Source organism: Phodopus roborovskii, unplaced genomic scaffold (assembly GCF_943737965.1).
Source record: "Phodopus roborovskii unplaced genomic scaffold, PHOROB, whole genome shotgun sequence".
Lineage (NCBI taxonomy): Eukaryota > Metazoa > Chordata > Mammalia > Rodentia > Cricetidae > Phodopus > Phodopus roborovskii.
The window spans coordinates 22741871-22751378 of NW_026126588.1; positions in this window are offsets into that span (position 1 = coordinate 22741871).

A 9508-nucleotide genomic window follows, 5' to 3' on the forward strand; every position below is an offset into this window, starting at 1 on the left:
AATGTCTTTTGTATATTTTTATTCTCTTTAGAAATGTTTTCTCACTACAAAAGCAATAAAGGTGTATTTGAAAACAGGAAGTATGAAAGAAAATATAATAAAAAGCAACCATAACCCTGTTGTCTTAAGATTAATTCTGGCAAGTAAATCTGTATTTTATATACTGGCAAGTAATTCTGTGTTTTAAATACAATGAAGATGTATACATATAATTTGCAATGCCAGGATTGTACAATACTGACTTTACATTTTTCCTGTTTATCACTGTAATCAAAATCTGCGACACGTCGCCGAGCTTCTCTAACATGTACAGATGTTCAGGGTGCCCCATCCCAGCTTGTGCTGCAGACTCCAGCTGCTGTGGCCACCGTGAGAGACAAGTCTGCCGTGCCACACAAACCCATCTTTGACACACTGACTCAAACATGCTTGTCACCGCGAGACAACTTACTGTCTGTGAAGTGCGTAGGGAACTTGGACAGAACAGACAATCTCCTGTAGTCAAAGGACCTGTGGACCGCCTTCTTCAGGAGAGCACACATACACTTTGGGGCCATGGATACCCAGGAGTGGGTACAGAGCCAAGAGTTGTGTCGTACTGGCTGGCACCTGGGGTTTTGCTGGTGAATACGAGCCCTGCTTGGGCTACTCGCTAAGTGATGGCATGTCACACTGAAGAGAGAACAAGGACAGAACTCTCGAAATGGAGAGCAATCCTGACCTCACAGTCAACATATATTTCGGAGTCCACGCTGCAGAGAAGTCACATACCTGGAAGTCTGTGTAAAGGATGTAGAGTAGCTCATCTTTCTAGGGACTCTGCGCTCTCAATCTGTACCCTTAAGATGGCCTGCCAAGTAAACATTACCTGAAGTTCAGTTTAAAGGCCGAGGGCTTAGATGAAGATGACCTGGAGCTCGGATTGACTGGTGCATCCATCCTGTGGCTGTGGCTGCCTTTGCTAAACCCTGTGGTGGGTTTTGTGTCCTTATGTGGCACGGAATTGCCAAAGGCTGACCCGTGAAAAGCATGCTGTGTATATAACTAGTTCTCACAGCAGAATGTGGGACTAGGAAGAAATCCTTGCTTTGGGTAACTAGTTCTTGGGCTATAAGTTCCTTAACAATCTCAAGTAAAAGTTTTCTTGGTCAGATGAAATGTAATACCACAGCAAACTCTTTTGCAAATAGGAAATAGAAGAATTCGGACTTCAGAGAAAGTTCAGTAAATACTAATGTTTGGAATTATGAAACCTTATTGTGCAGCCATTATTATTATTACTATTATCCTTGCTGCCTTACCCACCTAAAATGACCCAAGAAAACTATTGTTGGTTCCTTTCCAAGAATATTATGACAATTTTAAATTGTTCGAATTTTCATATATACATTTTAGAGACATATTCTTAGTTTACTAGAAAATTCCACCTAGGATATGGATATTAACGTATAGAGAACCTGTAACCTAGAATCTAAAGTATGTTCTCTACCAATTGAACAGTAGATGGAGTGTCTGTGTGTCCAGGCAGTCAGCTCTGCCCCTATAGCTGACTCCCAAACAACCACACTGAGACTTATCATTAACTATAAACGCTCAGCCAATAGCGTAGGCTTGTTACTAACTAGCTCTTACAACTTTAATTAACCCATGTTTCTACCTATGTTCTACCGTGTGGCTCAGAACCTTGTCTCAGAATGGCAAGTAACTGGTCAGAAATACCTTTCAGTCCACGCACTTGGCATACATCTCCATTTGGGGGCTCTCCAGTTGCCCAAGTACACACCGTGAATCTTTGGAAGGACTAATGCTATTGTCTCATGCCACTGTAATTAGCTGCCTTTCCAGATTTCCTGCCTCGGTTCTATCGCTAACAAAGAAACCTATAATTGGTTTTTCTGTAGTGAACCTGTAACTGACGATTTTGCTAAACTCAAGATAGTAGTTTTGTTTTATTGTTTTGATAGCTTCAAAGGGCCACCCACATACAAAATATGTTCTGTGGAGGCCAATACTTACATTTTATCCTTTCCTACCCTTATACTTTAAAAAAACATTTTTTTTCTTCAAAGTGTGCAGCATTAGGAAGGGGTAATTATCCTCTCTATATCCAATTTGTGTGTCATAGGAGAGTTGAAGTTTGTTAAACGCCTGTTTTCTATTGATCCCAGCAAAGTTATGCTTTTCGTTTTATTACATGGTGAATTATTTTTGATTGGGCAAAAAGAATTGTGTCATTGACTCATTGAGCATTCCCTCCGTGCATGTTTGAAGAGTTCTAGCTTATTATAAAATCTAGAAATACTCTTTGTCTTTTTTTTCTTTTGACCAACTTAAAATTTCACCACTACTTCCCAGGTGTGAATTCTGACCCATTGAGGAGGCTGGACATCCTGGGCTGCTGCTAGTTTTCTGTTAGCTCGGGGAGCCTGGCAGTCTTAATGATTCTCCTCCAAGGACCTGTCTCTCCATCCCTCATGTTCCCAGTTCCCATGGTGCAGGAATCCTGGGTTCTTAGCGCCCTCTGCCAGAAGGGTGTGGTGTGCACAGGTGGTGATTTTTTTTTTTTTTTTTTTCTCTCTCTTTCTTTCTCTTTCTTTTTGGTTTTGGTTTTAGGAGACTGGATTTCTCTGTGTAATAGCTCAGGCTCTCCTGGATCTCACCCTGCAGGCCAGGCTGGCTCCGAACTCACAGAGCTCCATCTGCCTCTCCCTCCGGAGTGAGTGCTGGGATTAAAGCGCAGGCCACCACAGCCCAGCTACAGACTCTACCTCCAGTGGAGTACAAGGAGCTGCTCGGGTCCGGGGACGCTGGAGGCGGTGCCTCTTCTGGTGCCCGCGGAGACAGGGACGCTCCCCGGGCTTTCCCACCGCACGGTCCAGGGCCTTAGCTCTGGGAACTTGGGAGCTCATAGATGAGCGGAGGGCGAGTGGAGAAATCAGCACAGGCTTGGGCGGGGAGCGGGGAGCTCAGGGCATCCCAGACCCTAGACTCCAGTCCCCCAGCTCACAATTCCGGACCCCGAGCGACTTCCACTCCGGGCGTGCCCACCTGCTGCCTTAACTTTTCTATTCTTACTATTCTGTCCTTCCCCAGCCGGGCATTTCCTCCCCCACCCCCATAGCTTTCAGGCTCGTCTGATCTCTTTAATCACACTCCCCTGGCCCGGCCTCACTGCACCTCCCCCAAACCCCCATCTCTTTCTGGTCCACAGTTGTGGACCCGCAGGGATCAACCACTCTTTCTCACCTGTGGTGTGAATTCTGCTTCTCAAATGTAAGTGACACCCAGACTGCCGACCCGCCCTGCCTGTGAGACACTTCTCCCTCCGGAGGTAAGGACAGGCCCTGATGCCCCTGCTATGTGCTTGGGGCCAGGGGAAGGGGCCACCCACTCCCAGGGTGCAAGGATCCTGAAAACAAAATCAATGTGAGCGGGTGTGTGTGTGTGTCTATGTGTGCGAGTGTGTGTGTGTGAGTGTATGAGTGTGTGTGGTGTGTGAGTGTGAGTGTGTGTGTTGTGTGAGTGTGTGTGTGTGTGTGTGTGAGTGTGTGTGGTGTGTGAGTGTGAGTGTGTGTGGTGTGTGAGTGTGTGTGTGGTGTGTGTGAGTGTGTGTGCTGTGTGTGTGTGTGTGTGTGTGTGAGTGTGTGTCTGTGTGTGAGTGTGTGTATGTGTGCAAGTGTGAGTGTGTGCGAGTGTGTGTGTGTGTGAGTGTGTGTGAGTGTGTGTGGTGTGTGAGTGTGTGTGTGGTGTGTGTGTGTGTGTGTGAGTGTGTGTGTGTTGTGTGTGTGTTGTGTGAGTGTGTGTGGTGTGTGTGAGTGTGTGTGTGGTGTGTGTGGTGTGTGAGTGTGTGTGTGGTGTGTGTGTGGTGTGTATGAGTGTGTGTGTGTGTGTGTGTGTGTGTGTTGTGTGAGTGTGTGTGTGTGTGTGAGTGTGTGTGTGAGTGTGTGTGTGGTGTGTGAGTGTGTGTGGTGTGTGTGGTGTGTGTGGTGTGTGAGTGTGTGTGTCTGTGTGTGAGTGTGTGTATGTGTGCAAGTGTGAGTGTGTGCAAGTGTGTGAGTGTATGAGTGTGTGTGTGGTGTGTGAGTGTGTGCGAGTGTGTGAGTGTGTGTGTGTGTGTGTGTGAGTGTGTGTGTGTGTGTGAGTGTGTGAGTGTGTGTGTGGTGTGTGAATGTGTGTGTGGTGTGTGTGGTGTGTGAGTGTGTGTGTCTGTGTGTGAGTGTGTGTATGTGTGCAAGTGTGAGTGTGTGAGTGTGTGTGAGTGTGTGACTGTGTGTGGTGTGTGAGTGTGTGTGTGTGGTGTGTGTGGTGTGTGAGTGTGTGTGTCTGTGTGTGAGTGTGTGTATGTGTGCAAGTGTGAGTGTGTGCGAGTGTGTGTGTGAGTGTGTGACTGTGTGCAAGTGTGAGTGTGTGCGAGTGTGTGAGTGTGTGAGTGTGTGTGTGTGGTGTGTGTGTGTGAGTGCATGTGAGTGTGTGTGTGAGTGTGTGTGACTGTGTGTGGTGTGTGAGTGTGTGACTGTGTGACTGTGTGTGACTACAGGCTTACAGTTCCTTTGCAGAGAGATGTGTAGAGCTGGGATACAGCCAACTGCTGATTTTTATTCGGCGCTCACCCCTGCTGACAGTGTTCAAAGCATTTCTTCAGCCCTGTTCCGGCTGTGCAACCCTCATAGGTAACAAATGGAAAAGGCAGTGTCATCTGGGTTCATAAATGTGGGGGTGGGGTGGAGAGTTCGGGAATTCATCTAAGGGCGTCCATCTAGTAACAGATCATAGATCGATCGGAGAGTCACATTATATTTCTCCTGATTCCAAAATCTTTGTGTTTAATTTAGAGGTATCAAGAGGTGAGAAGCCCGGGCAGGTCTCACTGTAATTATCAATTAATGATTGGGGGAGCTCATTTAGGTAGGCTTTGGGGATAGTGTGATCACACACACACACACACACACACACACACACACACACACACACGACTAGGAACATCTGCTTTAGGCACATGAGATGGAAAGGCAGGGAGCCTTCTGGTCCAGGAGGGATGGAGATGCCACAAGCTAGGGGTGGTTTGGACTGTCAAGCTTCCTGGGGAACCCAAACATTGAGTCACATTGCAAGGACTATAGGGTCCTGGAGGGGAGGAGGGCGGGATCGTGGTCTGTGTGTCTGGATCCACTTGGCCAGTGGGGATATATAATAATAGCAGCAGATATTTTTATCCGGGCACTGTGAGATGGCTGGTGGTGATTTTCTCAGTCTTACAGATGGAAAATCAAATTTCACACATCCTTTGTTTTAGGGCAGAAGTGCATGGGTGTGTCCAAGACCAATTGCACCTGGCCGTTTTACCTCTCAGCTGATGATGGCATAGAGGACTATAAAAGAAGGATTGTGTTTAAACAAAAACAAAATCAGGATAGCCAGCTCAGTGCTGGCACACCCATCTTCAGTTCTCAGCATGGACAAAGAACCTCATGGGGCATTGTAACTTCCATGTAACTTCCATCAAGGCACTTCGTGTTAGGGATCTCTCAGCGCTAACGAATGGGTAGCATGTGTTTGCCTGTGAGTCATGGACTTGGCTGTTTTCCACTCCACCAGCCTCAGGTCCCTCACTGGGAAGCTTTGAAGGAACTTAACATCCATGGGTTCAGATGAACTGCTTTTTCTCTAGAATATGCTTCATTTCCCTGTGGTGAGGCCCCCAAAGGGTATGGGACAGACTTGAACCCAGGGCATGACCACTTTGACACCCCGAGAGGATATTCTGAAAGTCCACCCTTGCCTTCATTCTATGCCACCAGGTCATATAAATTCGGAAGAGAACATCTTTAATCTAGAGAGATTTTTATAGCGTTGGGTAATTGAGTTTGTAACTAATCTTTGTATTCATAGATACACACATACATACTTGCACAGATATTGATTTCATATTTTCATATTACATTAACTTTAAAGTGAATATATCTAATATATTCTGAGTAAACAGCTAAGTCCTATAGATTGGTGGCTTTTTATCTGGGAAACTGGAAGATTCAGGGGTCCAGCTGTCTCCTGCCATCTGTGTGGAGCCCAGGCTGTCCCCTGCCATCTGTGTGAGCCCAGGCTGCCCCCTGCCATCTGTGTGAGCCCAGGCTGCCCCCTGCTATCTGTGTGAGCCCAGGCTGTCCCTGCCATCTGTGTGAGCCCAGGATGTCCCTGTCATCTGTGTGAGCCCAGGATGTCCCTGTCATTTGTGTGGAGCCCAGGCTACTGTATCTTTCTCAAAACTCCATGTTATGTTTATTGGGCATCATGTTTGTCAAAACAAATGTTTGAAGATGCCATGTTTTAAAAAGTAGAAGATGGTTCAGGTGTGCAATGAATTGAATGAACACTTAGGACTCCCATCTGTCAATATTTTATGGATTTAGTTTGTTCATCAATTCAGCAAATAAACTATCAAGCAGACGTAAAGTGGCACATGGTAGTCAGTAGCAATAATAAGCAAAGTGAGGACAGAGAGAAAGTAGGTGTGTGCATGCTTGTACACATTTGCCCCAGGCTAGCTAGCATCCTGTGCTTGATTTTTCGTGGACACTCTGGGAGACCCTGTACATTGTCAGTGGATATCAACAGACTTCAAAGGGAAGGTGGGACTACTTGATTAGACAGAGAAATAACTGTCACAGTTGTCTTGGAAGTGGAAATTTATTTCGGTTTGGTTCTATTTCCAAGGCAAGCAAAATTAGTATTTGTAAATTTAAAAATAAGTCAAAGGAAAAAAAAATAATGAAGATGGAGAAGATATTGGTAATCATCTGTTTTTCCGTTGAGGGAGAAAAAAAAGAATGATTTACACGTAAAATTAGTGGGAAACACACACACACAGGAGTATTGGCTTGAGTGCACGGACATAAAAATTTCCATATGCTAATGTACCGAAAGAGAAATCATTGCTTTGGAGAATGGGGAAAGAATCACTTTCTGTGAAAAGGTTCATGAGCATGAAATATAAAGCAGCTAGTGTTATGTGATTATGATTTGCTTTGTTTATAATAATAAGAAAACACAGATTCAAATAAGCAAGAAGGCCTGTCCTACTTAAACAGCCTCGTGAGGCTGAGAAATCAAGGCCAGTTGTGCTGTCCTGGGCGTGGCAGACAGTGTTGTGTGCCCTTGAGGGAGGAAGCAGAAGCTGTGAGAGGTTTCTGGAATGTGGTTGGGCAACATGCCTTCTTCTTCTTCTTGCCATGGCCTCCGTCACAGTCTCACCATATCATGACATCAATAAAACAATAAACAAAGCAGAGGGCGACAGCCAACGTTCAGGTGACACTTGTATATACTCTAGGCCTTTGAATAGGAACACTTGTAGCCACGATATCAGCTCTGGGAGGTAGAATCGCCATCCCCTGCTATGGATGAAGTACTCAGAGCACAGCTGTGTGCCCTGCCCGTGATTGTTATGCTGGTGATGTAAGAGTCAAGATTCAGACCCAGCTAGGCTGGTGCCAACACTATAAAACTGAGCGGTCCTGCCTTAAGGTCGAAGATGGCCATGGGGTATTGTGTAAAATAGTTGATTTTGTGAGCTGTAGGATGTGCACACGAGGGGATCTGAGGGGGTAGTTGGAATAGCAAGAACAAAGGAAAGTATAAGGTAGAGAAGCCTTTAGTGCTTAATTATCAAGAGGAAACACAAGACACAAAACCAATTAGACATAATTTCGTTATTTGTAAACGTGCCAGAAATGTACAAACATACTATGCATGTTGAGAATATCTTCTTCTTTCAGTCTTTGTTTTGGAGATATTCTACGTTGAACAGACACTGCTTTACAAATTGGAAACAAAAGAACTTAATGAAGAAAAGAAAGATCAGTCAAGGTTACTGAAAAGCAAAAACAAAACAAAAACCTCAAAAGCAACAAACACAAAACTCTAGAATTACTACACGCAAAAAAATGTGATGTCACTACATCTACCTTGTCAGTGTTTGGCTAGCTGCTCTACAACAGGTCACGATACCACTTCTCAGACTAGCGCTTCATCTGCAGGTGAATTTGGCAGTGAGTAAAACACCAGTTTCTCAAATTCACACGTGCAACTTAGGAAGTACAGCAGAACATTAAAGTACTACACACTCCCCCGTGTGGATAGCATCTTTTTTTTATACGCTGAGGTCTTAACATGGAAAACTTGTAGCTTTTCAGGATGCTGAGTAATTACGTAATCTTATTTCTTGTTGGGACTTAAAATTGAAAAGGAAAAAGAAAACTGGTCCCTCTTGCCAAGCTGTGACAGCCTTAATTGAAGAAATGCCATAGAGGAAGTCAAACTTCAGCATTTCATCCAAGACAGAGCTGTTAAACAGTAATAGAAGGTATGAGGGTGGGTGACTGGAGGTTTCTAGTTATACGTTGTTCTAGTTTGACTCTGAATGGTTGGTGCTTTCCATGAACAAATGTGTTCAGTATGTATCAGTATATATTTTATATTCAGTATTCGTATTCAGTGTATATATCATATATATACATATATATTCTATATATATTCTATCTATATCTATCTATCTATCTATATATATATATATATATATATATATTATACTATATCATCCCTTGCAAATTGGTAGATGTTTTTGGTAGTTTTATCACGAAAGTCTTCTCTCCTGTTAGGATGGGAAGTGAGGGGCAGCTGGGTTTTTGCTCTAGGTTATGAGGTTGTCATGTATGCAGAGGTCTTCATTAGCCTTAGGTACTGTGATCCCTCCGTGATCCTGGAGGAAGCTCTTTCCCCTCTGTGTTTCGGCAATGAGTCAATAGTTCTTGAGCTACGTATGTTCTTTGCCCAAGGCCCGTAGCCCCCTGAGCTTTATCAGACTGGGATTCTAGTCAGTTTTGTTGCCTCTGAAAGAAACCAAGCTCTTCATGTCCTGCTGTGTTCTGTGTGACGAGTGTTCTTTTGATGCCCCGGGTGGAGTCAGTGGGCTTTCCAGTGAGGTTATTGGGGGGAGTGTTTAGACTTAATAATGCATGGCTCCACCGAGGAAAGGCCTTCTACTCTACTCTCGACGTTGTTCATAGTTAGAAAGGTAAAGGGTGGGCTCTTCTAGATCAAAGCTCAAAGCAGCAACATCAGGGACCTGAGGTCACGTGGTGTAAGGAGGGTCAGGACCTGAGGTCACAGTCCTCAGTGTCAGGAGGGTCAGTGTGACTCCTGGGATCTGTTGCTGACCCTTCCCTGGGGTAGCCGGTCCTGCCTCGCAGCCCAGACACACACACCCCTCCTTTAGTGACAGTGGTCCTGGTCCTGTGTGCCAGGCATTGTGCAAGCTTTACTGACAGGCAGGACAACAGAATCCTTAGACTTTGAAACTTGCCAGAAATTCCTGCAATTCTGGGTCACAGTGAGGATTTCCTCCCCATGAGGTGATTAGGTGATTAGTTCACATACTTAGGGCAGTGATGCAAACCTCTGTCTCTGTTGCACACACACACACACACACACACACACACAGGAATGCTCATGC